The sequence below is a fragment of the Emydura macquarii genome, unplaced genomic scaffold (genome assembly GCF_026122565.2).
Source record: "Emydura macquarii macquarii isolate MOO-44397 ecotype Brisbane River unplaced genomic scaffold, CSIRO-AGI_Emac_v2 contig_1348, whole genome shotgun sequence".
Classification (NCBI taxonomy): domain Eukaryota; kingdom Metazoa; phylum Chordata; order Testudines; family Chelidae; genus Emydura; species Emydura macquarii.
Genome location: NW_027131485.1, coordinates 18,737,582 through 18,754,185, shown reverse-complemented (window position 1 = coordinate 18,754,185; position 16,604 = coordinate 18,737,582). Strand labels below are relative to the sequence as shown.

General features: G+C 42.0%; 1 protein-coding gene across 2 annotated transcripts in view; it reads right to left on the bottom strand.

Annotated features, from left to right (window-relative positions):
- Nucleotides 1-16,224, bottom strand: part of ATF7IP2 (activating transcription factor 7 interacting protein 2) — a 71,721-nt gene extending 55,497 nt beyond the window's left edge. For both annotated transcript variants that reach the window (XM_067551296.1, XM_067551298.1), the window contains exon 1: nt 15,879-16,224. The gene's annotated coding sequence lies outside the window, so the exon portion shown is untranslated. The remainder of the gene's footprint in view (nt 1-15,878) is intronic.
- Between the last annotated feature and the right edge of the window lie 380 nt (nt 16,225-16,604).

Sequence of the window (16,604 nt, the reverse complement as noted above, 5' to 3'; positions counted from 1 at the left end):
TCCTATCTTGCCCTTGAAAATACTGCAGAATAAGTTGGGAGGTGTTTGTGATGCTCACAATAACAGTGCAGAACTAAGCGGGCTCCATTCCTCTCAGGCAATGGCATGCATGTGGCAGACTCAAGGGTTTGAAAAAATGGTGGAAAAAAGCGATGGTCTGTTTGTTTGGACTGGGAAAAGGGGGGGAGGGAGTACATTGCATCATGGGAAGACAACCACCTTCCCAAATGCCCTTGCGGGTAGTTGCACTGCGGGATAGCTACCCACGGTGCACTACTCTGATTGTCGATGTAAGCGTGGATGGTGGGAACACAAAACCCCCACGCAATGAGGGTGGCGTGATCACACTCTTCTGAATTCTGCAGCTCGGCGGGTGAAGGTCGATTTAAATTAAATAGACTTCACTCTGCAGTAAAGACATATCTTCGTAATTAAAATGTCTCCGATAATTCAGCTTCACTGAGTTTTTTAAACAATTGTTAGTCAGCAAATTAGAGAAAGATATACTTTTCCAAGGTCTGTAGAACTGAGTCTGCAGCTGATGATGGTTTGATTCTGATGCTGCCTGGTTCTGTTATAAGCATATTTAGCTATAAGTAAATACTAGAGTTGTTTACAGTTTCATTCTCATTATCTCCCCCTTTTTACATACAGACATTTCTTATTTTTGGTATATTTCCTAACTTTCCAATTAAGTAAATAACAGATGTTCGATTATGTATGTCCCATTGGCAGGTACTTCATATTTTACTAACAAGCATTTGTCACTTAGTGTGGTTACTACAGTATTAATTCTTGCAAAGGTTCTCTCTTTCTGGTAATTCTAATAAGCTAGTATTTTTCTTCTTTGTATAACTGCAGTCTGCTTAGCAGGCTACCTACATGGCCCTCTTGTCTGGCTTACAGACCAATAGTCTCTGTCCTGTCACTGTAAATTTATTTATGGTGACATTTATTTAATTATGAGCAAAGAAGCTGTAAGTATGACATGTATGACTAAATTTCTAAACTATCTTATTAAAGTCATATAAGGGTAGGAAATAATGCATCACAGGACAAAAATTAAGAGGAGCAACTATGGAATAGGAACTATTTACACAAAGTTGTTAGGGTTCGATTTAGATTATTGATCAACGAGACCTCAGATAACTACACTCAATTGGTGTTTATCAGTGAGACAGTTAATACATCACCAAACTGGGGGAATAAGCTGCAGCATCACTTCTGTTCCAGCTTTTGCTCTCTCTAAGCAGTGTTTTTGTACCCTGCTTCCCCACCCGCCACACACACTATTTTACTTGCCATACTTACATTATTAATTTATACATTATGTGAAATTTGAAGTTAATATTTCCTATTTGCCTGCAAGATGATTCATGTCCTCAGTACATTTCCATTCTATACATGATACACAGCTCATTTGCAAGTAATTCTCCAAGATCTCTCTCAGCATAAATACATAAAGCTTTATGGAAATTATCAGAGGATGGAGAGCTTCTTATCTACTAATCTGATTTGTTCAAGCCCCTCTAATTCAACAGGCATGAAGTCCTCCCATCAGCAGTGGGAAACGTTTAAAAACAAGGTTTTTTAAATGTTACTCCAGGGAATTGGTTATCAATAATTCCTGACTGCAACTTCACAAAAAATAGCAATGTAATCCTTCTGCTGATTGTCATTAGCAGGAATAAAGGCCATCTTTGTATGCCATCTAGGAGATATGTTTAAAATAAATAAAATACCTGGCTTGAATCCCAATCTGAAAGCTTATTCTTTCCCAGGTATTAGGAATTTAAAAGTAAACCTATGCAGCTACTTCTTACTGATCACAAGAGCTCAGGAATCTCTGGGAATATAAAACCACAAATATTTGTTTTGAAAAAAGGAAATATTTAAATATTTAGCCAATATCATGTATTTCCTAGAATGTCTTGTACCCATGCTAAAAGCTTTATCTGGAAAGTTGAACTGTCATAGCTTCTGTTCTTTTTATGTGTAGAATCTGTCAAGAACAAGATTTGTGTTCTATTGAGACTTGCCAAATATGAACTGTATGCTAGGTGCAGTTACTACAAATGTCTCTTCAGTCTATTGATATCTGGAATGTTACGTACAAAAACCTAGATAAGAAAAGGTGTGGAAGGGGAATATAAATATGAGCAAAACTGAACTCAAAATTTGGAACAGAGCGAAAATGTAACTGCTACAAGATTGTTCTCCAGATTGATAATTTATTAACTTTTCTGTATTGTGCTGATCTATCTTTGATTGATAAACTAATTAAACCTGATTATCTGAGATCTTATTGATAAAGAATCAAAACCTTCAACAATTTAAAAACAAAATTAGTAAAACCCAAACAGTACATGAAGGGGGATGGCTGACCCTACAATCCCAGATATTAATTGCCTAGCTTGTTGAGGCAGCTCTGGAGCTTCTAATAATACCGTTAAATCCAACAACTCACTACAGCCTTACCTTAGTTACTCCTGTGCTGCTCACACACTGGGCAATCCAGTTCCTTCACTGATTATGGTCACTCACTAATTATGGTATTGTTTCTCAGGAGATGCCAGTTCATTCAATAGCCTCTGTCATCTTCTGCCAGTTTTCCTGGGCCTTCCTTGCTTTCTTCTTCCTCCCTCGAGTGCCCAATTCAATGATTGTTTAGCACGTCTCCCATCTTCCGTACAGTGTACATCTTCTGACCACCCTGAGCCTTCTTTCTTTGATTATATTTTCTAATGTCTTGCTCTGTCAGTTCCCATACTCTCATGTTATTTTGTTGTCTTTCCAGGAAACGTGTAGTATCTCAGCCATCTGTGATGGCCAGCCTCCAATCTCTTTTTATTAACATTTTTAAAATGTCATTGGCCATACAGTAGCATGCTCAGGGCAATTGCATGGTATAATCTGACCTTTAGTTTGATGTGGAAACCTCTGTTTGACCACGTCATTCATCGTTCCAAAAAGTGGTTTTTATTTTTCCTAATCTTGTATTAATATCTTTATTGAAGCCACCTTCTGTCCGTGAGTGTGAGGACATTTGAAGAGTTCTGCTATCTCTGTGATTTCTTTTCCATGCATGTACACCTTTGCATCAGTTGTCCAGTTTCTTATCGTCTTAATTGTGATTTTCTCTGCATTTGCTGTCAGTCCAATTGCTGCTGCTTCCTGTTCTAAATCTGATGCAAGGGCAGTCGTTCTGTTCCACATCATACTTGGTAAAGCAAAGCCTTCAGTAAAGTCAAGGTCATGTAACTCATATCCACTAACCCGCTTTATCCAATCCACAATGACTTGTTGCCTGCTTCATCACTCAGTCTACTGCTGATACAAAGAAGACTGGTGAGAACACAAACCCTTGTCTAACTCCAGTCACAATACTGAACCACTCACCCAGGACTGTATCCGATCTTACTGTGCATCTACTTCCATCATATTAACTGCTTATTATTTTGATCAGCTTGTGCAGTATCCCATAGATTCTAGCAACATTCTACAGGGTCTCTCTGTGTACACTAGCAAATGTTTTCTTAAAGTCGATGATATTAAAATGGGTTTTTGCCAAGCAGAATTTTTTTTAATGATCTGTTAAAGAGTGAATATGTATTCACAGCATGATCTACCACCGTGGAACCCAGCCTGTTTTTCTCTTAATATTCCATCCACTGCCTTCTTCATTCTATTCAGCTTCACAGCAGCCAACACTTTGCTCAGGATTGATAACAGTACAAACCTCTCCAGTTCGAGCACTAAGATCACCTTTTTTTTTTTTGGCAATGCCACGATTCCATCTTTCCAGTGTTGTGACACTTGTTCTTTCATTCATATTTTGTTAAGAGTTTTGTTGGCTGCTCAATCAAAATTTCATCTTCTGCCTTTAATACTTCTGCTTGAATTCTATCAACCCCAATAGCTTCTCCTTGTTTGAGGCCTTTGATGGCTGCTTTAATTTCATCAGGTGTTATTGGTCCCTCTTCCATTTCTAACTTAGTGTTCACATTTTCTCAAACCTGTGCATGATCATTAGCTCTAAACAGTTTAATATGAAACCAAAATATTCTTTCCAGCATCTGGCTTGTTCCTCATACATTTTCAACATCTGCCTCAGTTTCTATGGGCATCATCTGCAATGGTTTGATTTTTCCAGAGAGGTCTTTGATTATTCTATAGAGCTGCTTGAAGTCTCCCCTCTTTTATGCTGCTGCTTCTGCCTCTGCAGCCTTCTCCTGAAACCATGCCTATCTTGCCTGCATCTCTTCTTAATTTCTTTGTCTTTTTCTCAGTATATTGCATTTGCCTCTAACAATTCTGCCTGTGTCTTGTACTGTTCCTTTTTCACTTTCAGCGCTGTCTGTTCATCAATTGCTGCCTCTGTTCCAGACGTAATCCAAGCATCTTTCTTCTGCTCTCTTCAGAGGAACACTACTTCTTCTGTTGTCTCAATAGTTTTCTTCCAATCTTCCACACTTTTATCAGCCTGCTCCGGTAAAAGACTGGAATGGTTGCTAAGTGCAACCTGATCTGCATTTCTTTCACTCTGAACTTATCTACTGCTTTAAACACTAAAAGATAATGATCTGAACCAATATTTACTCCTCTGATGACTGTGACATCCCTCAAAGAAGTTGCCATCTCTACATATACATACATGTTCTATCTGGTTGACAACTGCATTCTCTGGTGACGTCCATGTGAGCTTGTGAATCCACTGGCTGGAAGAAACTGCCTCCTATCTTTAGGGTGTTTGTGCTACAGAGATTCATGAATTGTTTCCATTATCAGTTCAGACGCATTCTGCTGCTGTACCTATGACTCCTGCCCAGTCAGCAGAGTTGTTGCTAATTTGTGCATTGAAGTCACGTATCAACTTGATGTCATGGTTAGGTACGTCATCCAATACTTGCTGCACCTGCTCACAGAATGTATCCTTTTCACTGTCATCTACTGTGTTTTTTGATGCATAGACGAGGATTATTGTACATTTGATATGTCTTATTTGCAGTTGGCTATTACTATTCTGTCAGTCACTGGCTTCCAAGACAGCAGGCTCTTCACTGTGATGTTATCCAGAATAATTCCAACACCTTTTTTGTGCATTCCTCCTCATCAATATAAGATTATAGCGCCATCAGACACCATCTTGCCACTCTCTGCGGTTCTCAACTCATTGATGCAAAGTATCATCAGATGGCATTTTTTTTTCTATTCTCATGTAACGTATGCAAGCTTTCCTATACTGTACAAAGTACATACATTCCTTGTCCCTATTCTTGTTACAGACTTGGTCTTCAGGATTTGATGTCTTGAGACCTCAGCTTCCTTTCAGCTTGCAGTGAGATCTGACATACTTGGGTTTTGAGTGCCATCTGCACTTACTGTCCTCCATTTTTGATGTAACAGTTGTTTCTGGTGCAGTAAGGTTTTACATGAGTGAGTAGCAAACCCAGCTGCAGAACCCTCCTTTTTTCATCTGGACTTGGGTCTGGCATTGTTGCTAACAATGGGAACTCTTTACAAAGTAAAACACAAATTGTCCCAATCCACAGAATACAGAACAGGATGTTATCGAAAGACAGACAACAAATTAGGAGGTAAAAAGCCTACAGTAGAATTTTATCTGCATATTGCTAATATACACATTTATAATTTGCACATAAATTCACTTCTCCCTTCATTTCTCTAATATTGAATAGAGGTCTCTGTGAGGTTTCAAACTATTAACAGTTCACTATCTTCAGAAGAATGCGTACATTTACTTATGTATTACAAAATATCAAACTTAAATTGTGCCATGATTGCCAAATTACTGAATTTTGCAAACAAGGAAGTAACAAACATGTTAGTTTTCTAGGGTTTCCTAGTCAAAGTGCATTGAGAAGATTCTACTTTGCCATTCTCTGAACCAACCCTGCTGCCATAGAGAACACTAAGAATACTCAGATCCACAGCATACAAAGAATCAGTATCCAAGAAAGGCTAGTATTAATGAAGCACAATACAGAGATCTGGCTAGCCAAAACCGAGATCCTTGTCAAATCTGTAAGAATTTAAAATGTATGTAAAAATGCCCAGAGGGCTGCCTTTACAATTTCACAGAGATTCGGCATCCCTTTCTCAACCCAAGTTGAGGAGAATGCACTTGAGCAGGGGTGGCCAACCAGCGGATCACGAGCCGCATGCGGCTCTTTGCTCAGACAAATGTGGCTCTGGGGAGAAGAGGGGGAGTGAAATTGATGAGCTGCCTCCGAAATTGAAAGATCAGTAGAACTGTGGGTGGCAGGTAGAGAGATAGAGAGAGGAGGGGGAGTGAAATTGACACGCTGCCTGAGGGCAAGGTCACTGCGGCTCTTTGTTTCTCACTGGTTGTCCACCCCTGCACTTGAGGAATAAGACTGTATGGAAGTCCTTTTTAATCCATGCAACATAGATTTTTAATGCACTCTTACACCAAACGACACAGAAGCCTTAGAAGACTTCTTTGCATCCAACCCTAAGAAAATTTTGGCAACTATCCTATAATGCTTTGCAGAGAGGAAAGTAGTGTGTTCACCAGATATGCATACAGAGCAGCAATAAATGAGGCAACATATTCTGGATGTCCCAGCAAAGACAAGCAGGAGGAAAGTCAACTTATTCACCAGATTACGCAGGCAGAATTAGGAGCATCATTTATGCCCCAGTGTAAGTGAGATGATCCAGTTACAAGCTAACAACCATGTGACAGCCTAGAACATTTGCAAAGGAGACAGGCAGCTTTCTAAAGTTATTGTGTATTAACCACCTGGGTGGCCACAAACTGTGTTAGGTGCCAACAAACTATTAACTGGTTACAAACCCTAAAGGAATGAAGTGCTCAACTCCCACTTAATTTCAATGGGATTTGGGCACCTAAATTCCATAGGCTCGTTTGAAAATCCTAGCCTAAATAATGTCACTGTATGACATTATCCTGTAGACCAGGGGTGGGGAACGTCCAGCCCACGGGCCGTATAAGGCCCGCGAAATCATTTGGTCCAGCCCGCGGGCCCATTCGGCAGCGGGAGGGAATTTGGCAGTGGTGCGGTTCGGGGGGGGGGGGGGGGGGGGGGGCAGGCCCGCCGCCGAAACCCTGCCACCGCTTGCCCCTTTTCGGCGGCGGGGTGGGGGGGAATTCGGCGGTGGCGCGGTTCCCGGGGGGGGGCAGGGGGCGAATTCGGCGGCGGACACTCATCAGGCCCTTGCCACAAAAAAGGTTCCCCACCCCTGCTGTAGACATTCTTCCACATTTTGCTGTGACAAAAGTCATCACGTAAGAACAAGGGGGAGAGGAAGCGAATGTCATTCTAGCTCATGTCATTTTAATTCATGAACTAGTATAAACAGGTTATACTACCTATAAGCAAATCTAGATCCTTACTAGAATAAACAGTCATTTTTAGACATAATAGACATCAAGTTAAGCTTCAAGAAAGAATATAGATAGAGCCCTGCAAATCCGCTTTATAGCCAGGGATATCCATACCCCTGCATGCGGATATCCATGGACCATTTCTTGCGGATCGGATGGTCCTGACCTCTGTGACTTCTGGGGCAGGATTGGAGCAGCTGCCAGCCAGGGGTGCAGCCAGAACACCTGACCAGCTGTTAGACAAACTAGAGGGGCTCATCAACTGTTTGGGGTGGCAGGGGTTCAGCAGCTGATGGGTGACTGCTGGTTCCAAAAGAGCTGATGTGAAGATGCAGTTAAATCTAAAAGAGAGAGGGCGGATTGCGGGTCAGGTAAAAGTCTATTCCAGCGGACGTGGATCCATGAATGTGGATCCACAGATTTGTATATAGAGATATAGATCCATGGATTCCAAGGCCAGAAGGAAGCACTGTGAACATCTGGTCTGACCCCCCCAGATAACACAGGGTGGAGAACTTTCCAAAAATAATTCCTAGAGCAGATTTTTAGGAAAAATATCCAATATTGATTTACAAATCGTCAGCAATGGAGAATAAACCACCATGACGGCTAAATTGTTCCAACAGTTAATTAACTGTGTCACCTTGAAAACATATTTAGGGTACCCCCAGAATATATCTAATCTGTTCTCATTAAGTATGAGTCTCCAGGGTGGCTAAGGAAATACGTGAAGAACACAGGTATCGTTTTCTGATAAATGACTGACACAATCAGTATTCTTTCTAAAACAAGGCACCTTTTTATTGGCACAAAACAATCATCCCTGGCACAATAATAATCTAACACACAAATCTCTTACAAGAAGTTAAAGAGCACCGCAAACTGCAATAACATGCAGGGCACTTAGGATCATCTCAACTGTTTCAGATGGCCAGTCTTTCACAGGTCGCTAACAATAGTTCTGTGGAATCAAAGAATTAATCATAAAATTGATTAATATAATGCCTGGTCTGAAACTGGTCATAGAAGGCCTGGCCTGAAGTTGTAGCCTGAAACTGAAATAGAAGCCACAGGCTAAACCATTAACAGAATGCCTCAACTGAAATTAGGATAAAGATGTTAAAATCCCACAAGAGGTCTCTGAACCACACCCAAGAGGCAAGTCTCTGTTATGAGCCTTAAGCCTTACTGAAGTCTGAACAGACTTCACCTGATTTGATGAGTACCAGTACCTGACCCCCTTTGTCTTACCAGCCCCATAGAAACTCACTCCATACAAATTAGCATTTGAACAAGTATTGTGTCACCACCCATCTTCAGGAGTTAACCAGGGTCCCTGAAAATTACATTGTATACTCAAGTGACTCATTGGGCGGTCCTGTGAGGGCATCTGGTGTGCCCCACTGTGCATTGTGATTGTCTTTTCTGATAAGTATAAATTGTTAATCAAATTCCACTATACTATCAATATGTAAATGAACCTAAGCAACCCCTATATAAGTCTTTTGTATCTGGTAGCCAGGTGAAGTACATTTGCCCAGCATCCAGACATGCTGCTTGGCTTCCCTATAGCCACCTGGGTTTTCCCTATGGCTATAGTATTCCCCATAGCTATGGTTATGTGATTGTGTGTGTCACAATTAAAGCTGCACTCGATCCAACTCTAAAATGTAGCAGTGTGATTCTTTTCCACGACAGTTCTTATGTGTTCTTTAAGTCTTACATATATAAATTCTTCTCACAATTTACACACATTTATACATCTTTATTAACCCGCCCCCCGCACACACACACAGACTAACACCATATTGTAATTATAACTAACTATAACTTTGTCTGACAGACTTGTTCCACTTGCTGACTATGCTGCATTGTTTCTTCTACGCGCTCTCTCTCTCTTTGCTACCTCATGCTCTCCAATTAGCGGTGAAGCTGAGTTGGCAATATCCTGTGCCAGTGATCAGTCACCACAAGTTGATGGTAGTTCTTCTCCCTTCTCAGCTCTTTGCTCAACTCCCCTAAACTCTGGTGACAGGACAGGACTCCCCTTGCTGCTGTTCTTCAGAGAATGCTCTCTTCTTAACTGTCAGTCCTTAACAATCCCTCTCTCAACTGTCAGCTATCAACTTGATATGGGGCATTTTGATCAACCAACCGGGTGTCCAAGCTACTGCCAATTATTGGGATGGGCTATCAATTATTTTTGCATATAGCATTTTGTAGGCCTTTACAGCAACGGTAGCCATATTGTGGCTTGAGAGTCGCATGCGGCTCTTGAACAGTTAAAGTGCAGATAGTAGAGCCCCCATAACCTCCCCATTCTCTGCTTACCAGAGTGGGAGAGGGAGCTTGGAGCTCATGCCCTGCGGCAGGGTGGTGGGACTAGAGGATTCTGCCCAGTGGGGAGAGGGGTCTCAGGGAATAAGTAAGTTTGGCCACCCCTGCCCTACAGAAATTTAATATCACTAATGCAAAGCTGGGAGGAAAGGGGAGCAATCACAAGAAGTGGGCATGATTCTATATCTTCCCTGATATGCGGGCTATGCATCTATGGAAAACAGGAAGCCTGGATATACTTTAGGACTATCAGTATGGGGAAATGTAATGTCAGACTAACAGCTTGAGACTGCTTGCTTAACAATTTTTTTTAGGGACATGTTTCAGTAACACCTGCTTTTTTCCCTAAGGATTGATTTTGTTTTGTCAGCTATGTAACATTTTTGATTGACATGTCTCTGTGACTTTTTGAGCATAAGAGGGGAACTGTGGGTCTGGGTCAAGTGAATCGCTTTGTGGACACAATAGAAAAGATCTCCAGCAGCAGGGAGGACAGTTGGCCACCAGAAATTTGTGGCTGAATCATCTTAAGACCATTCCAGACTTGTGCAGTAACAATTAATTTAGGGTGCTCTATAACCTATTGTGTTTGTAATAAGGCAAAGACTTTAAGTAAAGGCATTCTTGTGAGAGTGCTGGAGGCTAATAAAGTGAAGGCTTTAAGTGAAAGCATTTGATTCTGTGTGATCTGTGGCAACCACATAGCAGACGGAGGTGCTGCATCTCCCTTGGTTTATTTCCTGATACCACCTCGCAGAGAGTAAAGTTACTAAGAGCTTTGGGTATAGGGAACTCTGGGTAACAAGCTGACACACTGACTTTTATATCAGTTCTCAATTTTATTTTTAGATATGACATCATCCTACTTGTTTACCTTCTTCTGCTGTCAGTTTTAGTCTGCAACCATTATTTAACTTACAGTGGTATGAACTGCTGAAATCACTGGTTATTTACCACCTTTTCCCTCCACACAGCACCACCAAACACTAATTTAACCATAAATTCCTTTGTTAAACCCAAAGTACCAAACTTATACAATTGCTCTAAACATGCCCCAAAAGCCTAAATAATAAGCAATTTAGCACATCCAAACAGTAACAAAACATTTATCAAGATATTTACAAATGGGCTAAACCCGGGGCTGGCTTAGACCCATATTGATTGCCTTCACGCAGGTAGGTATTAGCAATGAACCCTTTAGGAGTTTACTTTTTATACCCTTTAACAAACAAAAGATGTCATTGACAATTACTGAATTCAGCTAAAAACCAATTTGAGACAATTCACCCTTATTTCTAATCTTAATCCAGATAAGATTTACAACCCCCTTTCTTCCCTCAGGCCTTTCCTCCCTATCTCTTCCTCTCATTCTTGCTGACCAAAAGAACAGTGCGAAGGTTTGTGTTTTCTTTTAAGACAGTTTATCTTTGTCTTGTTATTGCAGCTCTTTATTTTACTAGTTACTTTTTGAACCATACATCCTTCACATACTGCAAGTAATACTATGTATTATTCTCACCGTCTTCTTTTACTTGCTGATTGCGGCCTTTTCCTTACAAGCCACAACGTAAAGCAGACATTTTCTTAACCAAACTTAAGCTAACTTTAATTCTTTTAATTTCATAACTATCCCCACAGTCAGTTTCTCCATCTGTTAGGATATGGAATAATAATATCTACCCACTTCAGAAGAGTGTTTGTAAAGTACAGAGATCAGGGAGACGAAAGGCACTACAGAAATGAAAAGTGGAAACCAATGTACATCTGTTCTTACATAATGTGTGTTATCTGATTACATGGTAATTATTAAAACATTAAACAGACTGTTGGAATAGGCTTACATGAGATGTTTTGTTATCTAATACTCCAAATTGTAGTCTAATCAACTTCATAAATTGAGTTAAAAGTTGTTTCAAGTGCTTCACCTACTGCTGAGCCCCTACTGTTAATTTTAGTTATTTAAAAACCACATTTTTAATTTCCTCACACGCTTACTATGTGGAAATCCTACGCATTCATCTGCACACAGAAATGTTGTATAATCGTAAGTAGGAAGAGAGGTGGTCCTCAACAATCTCTATATTAAAATACAAGATATATTATGCAAAAGTTTGATAACTGCTCTGTACAAAGTGCACTGAACTGTAGTCACATGCAGTGATGCAAGCTAGCCAACTGGTGCACAAAACAGTATCTTTCGGAGCAGAAATTTTGGCTGAAGATGGCAGGGCACACCAATCCTGTTATAAAAAGAGCCATGGGATGTTTAACATCTATAATGTTTAACATATAATGAACCTCTCAATTCAACAGGACTCAGGCATTAGACAATGAGCTAAGATGATTGACACATGAATATAGGACAGTTTCCATGACACAGAACTATTTGAATGTGACCTGCAAAGTATTAAAAAAAAATAAAATGGAGCTTGTATCTTACTTGCTACCTTAGGACCTAAAAAAGAATGATTTTTTTTTTGTATTTTTAAAGATAAAAAGTAAACATGAAAGTCAAGTTTATTTTCCCATGATTTTTAGGAAGAACCTCTGGAAAACCCAAAAGATGACAGTAACTTCTAACCCTTTAATTTAAAAGGCAAGGGAGTTGAATCTTTAACACAAGCTATCATAACCAAAATACTAATTAGTTGCTGAAGTTAATGGGTGTTATCCAAAGCTGTGAGATCAACTGGAGTCTCCAAAACCTGTAGATATTAATTATATTAACCATTAAGATGGGTTAACAAATTTTGTATCGTTGAATGGAAGTATGTAACAATATACTCAGTTATAGGGCAGCTAAAATACAGATTAGCACAAGATGATGTCATTTAAAATAGGAAAAAGAAAGTTCTTTATGAATCTCTGCTAAAGTTACATTGTTGTATTGATTACATTTCTGGATTTAACATGTTTTATAATCAGGTGGAAGTTTATTAATAGATATTAACTAAGTGATTTATTGGAATATATGGTTTAAAATGTGGAGGTCTGTATCTAAAGAAGGGATCATATCTAGCTCTAAGAATTTTTAGTAAGTGTGACCTTAATTCCATGATTTTTCAGAATGACAAAATCTAGACATTATTGGACATGCAAACGGGGTCTATGACAGAAGTTATGCTTTTTTATCAAGGGACCCTGGAGGAGACAATATGGAAATGCAACTATAAAGACTATTTCCAATGCCAAAACAAGGTACCATGACATTGTGTCTTGAGCTAAACACCAAGATGTTGCTGTGGCCTCAGAGAAAGATTTGAATCATGATTTTGGATGTGATCTCTTAAGTGCTGCAGCAAACCTTTTCTTTTAAAGTTCTGCTTGGAGGAAGTTGCCAACAAGATCCAGAAATAACACAGTGTAAACATCACCTTTTATGAAGTCTACACTGAGTTTCTCTCTCTACAACCAATTACTGCTAAATGCCAACTTGAGCAGAGGAATACACTTCCATACCACTTCTACCTCCTAAGCACAGACGCTCATATATTTACTTTCTTTTATTAAGCAAAAACTCAATTAACTGAAGTTAAATGCTTTGCAGAAAGTGAGTAAATCTGTGCTTGTCTATAGCAAAGACAGTTTTTAGTCATTACCTGCAAATTTGGGGTTCCATGTGAGATGTGCACAAGTGAAAGCATAGAAAGGCATGTCTATGAAAATTGTTTCCTGAAAGAGGTAATTTTTAATTATAATATTTTTAGTAATTAAGCAATAGTCTATATTTTTTATTCCAACTTTGGAATTGTTGGGTTCACTTACTTCAACCAAGCTTTTAATAGTGTGAATGACAGGCTAATAAAGAACCTGTCTGAGAGTTTGCGGATATCAACATTACCTTTTGTAAATAAGTTAAAATGATTCAATAAGTTACCACTGTATTCAATTGTACGAAGTATTGTGATAAGACATTGGTTTATTAACTTGATTTATTGATTCTCAATAAAATGTCTGTATTTTCTTATATTCATTCTGCAAAGCACTACAAACACTGCTATTTAAACCATCTTATTTTCTGCTCTGTAACTTCTAGTAGTACCATAACACTTACTTTTGTTTATAAATGTTATAAACTCATAAGAATTTTCAAGTCTGTATTTTAACTAAGCCAACTAAGGTCTTCAATAACCATGACACAGGTAGTTTATTGATTACTTTACTTAACCAACATTTGTTCAGTCCCACATCTACTCTGTTAGTTCTTACAAAGAAGAAACTAACAAACCAAAAAACCCACACCCTTCCCTTGTCATTTTTTGACTCTTATGATATCACCCTTTCACTAGCACTCCTGTCTTCACAGAATCTTTCTGGCTATACAAGACATGAGGCCTAGGCCTTGTCTTCATTACAGAGTTTTGCTGACAAAAGTCAGCTTTTATCTACAAAACAATGGAGATGTAAACACTGAAATGTTCCTCCTGCCAATGTAACTCCCCTGCTATGCCGACATAACAAAATCATCTCAATGAGAGGCATAGGACTTATGTAGGTGTAGTTAAGACAATGCAGTGTCAGTGTAGATACTGCATTCCTTACAGCAGCTGTTGGCTATCATTCTAGCTGTGAAATTAACAAAAAAGCCAGGCAGCTAGAGCCTAGCTTCTCCCTGCTCCCCTGGAGAGCTAAGCAGCTAAACCCTCCTGGGGTTCTGGACTGGGGACAGGGAGGCCAGAAGCCCTAAGCAATTTCCCAGCAGCTCTGGCTGGGATCATTGGCTGTCTTGTCAATTTCACAGCTCTAGAATCTTGAAATTGACAACACTGCCTGGCTCAAGATGGGGACCAGGCAGCTGAGAAGCCAGGGCAACTGGACCCTGCTCTACAGGGGCAAGAAGCCCAGGGCAGTTTGCCCCCAGCTCCCAAGGGGAACAGGAAGCCCAGGACAGCTTTCCCCAATCTTGGCGGGGAATAGGGAGCGGAAGAAAGGGGAGCAGAAGGGGGCACGCCAGCTCTCAGCAGGCAGATGACAGAGGAGCTGAGAGATTGTGCTCTGAGCTCCCCACATGGCCCCTCTTAGGTCAGTGGAAGCGCTCCTGGTGAGGACACACACCACCACCCCAAGGAAGATAGTGTAGACATGAGCTTCTGGAGTAATTAATGCGGTGGTTGTAAATCGACCTAAGGTAAGTCAACTTATCTTTGTAGGATAAAAATAGCCCTAGCCTACTCATCCAGTTTTGTTGGTATAACTAGTTCAGTTAGTAGTGTAATTTTTTTTACCAAAATAATTATATGGGTAAAAGCCTCACTGTTGGAGACAGTTACACCAGAGAAAAAGTTATTTTAACCATACATTTATTCCTGTTCCTATACAGGAATAGCTACACCAATATAAAGTGTCTTTATCCCAATATAAACGTGTCCGCACTCAGAAGGGTTTTACTGCTTTAACTATGTATGGGTACAATGTGCTAGTGTGGACAAGCACTTAATTTTGAATGTTAAAATCCAGGCCTTCACACCTTGTATAATAATGAAGATTGTGTCTTCTGCCTGGGCGAGCCACCAATTTATCACCTTATGCTTGGTGCCCACCATCACGGTACCTTCAATTCACCACTAGCAATTTTGAGGGGGGATGATCTGCAGTCTAGGAGAAGGAAGCTCCAGTTTCACACAGGGCAGGAGAAAAACAGAGGAAACAAATGTGCACGCTGCAACCAGGGCATCATGCCACAGGAAAAGGGGGGCGCTGCAGCCCCAGTTCCATGCCCAGATGGGGCCCCCCTAAACGCACCTCAGAACGGAGCAGGGCAGGATAGGGGCACCCCCTTCAGACACCCATCCCCTCAGCTTCCGTTCACACTCCTGATCACCTAGCGGCTGGGCTGGGGGCGGGCCAACGCTTCGGAACAAGGCTGCACGCACCACGGTCTCTGAGGCCAGCGGCTCCCCGCGGGGGAGCAGGGCCCGAGTCGCCGGGAGCAGGGAAGGGGGAGGAGCGGAAAAGGGGCGCACAGTTCACCAAGCCCAAGGAAGTTTAAGCGGAGTATCCCAGGGCGGGCGAGGGAGGCCCCCTGCGTGACGCACGCTGGGAAAGCCCAGGAGAGCTGCTTGGGCCGAGCCTTCTCCAGGGGCGCTCCCCATCCCGGGGCAGGGGCGGGCAGGGCTCTGCGTGGCGAGCAGCGGACGGGCGCACTCACCGGGGAGAGGTCGGCAAAGGCTGGAGCTGTTGCTCCGGGATCGCCGCGCGCGCAGCCCGACACCGGACGTTTGCAGCACTTGACTGCCCGCGGCGCGCGACCACACACGGAAGCCTGGGAGCGGGAGAGCACGGGCAGGTCGAGCGAGTGCGGGGCACGTCAGGGTGCGCCGCCGGCCAATCAGAGCCTAGTGCCCGCCTGGAGCAGACCCCAGCGCCTCCTCCGAGCCTGCGCCGAGCTCGCCCCCTTCGCTCAGGTGGAGGCCTGGACTCCCGCAGGGTAGGAGAGGGGGAGGGGCACTCTGCCCTCGAGAGAGGGAGAGGGCGGGAGTTCCCTGCGCCATTGCGGCGGCTGGGTTGGGGAGTGCATTGAGAGTCTCCCTCGTGGTCTGGAGAGGAAGCTGCAAGGCCCAGGCAGCGGCGCCCTCGGCTCTCCGCCAGGGGCGGGCGGCGCTGGCTGAGGGGGTCTGTGGCGGAGGGCGGGTAGAGGAGCCTCCCTCAGTCTTTCCTGGGGTTCGAGTGTCGCTCTCTGCTGAAGGCTTGTGGGCATGGGGCTGTGTCCTTTCAAAATCGCCCTTCATTCAGCACTCATTGGCTGTGTGTGGGGCACAGACTCTGCAAATCAGGCAGGCCCCGAGGTGCTGCAGCGTAGTGGCTGGGTGCAGTGTTGGGCACAGGATGTTAGCGAGACAAGGGGGGAGGTCATATCGTTTATTGGACCAATTTC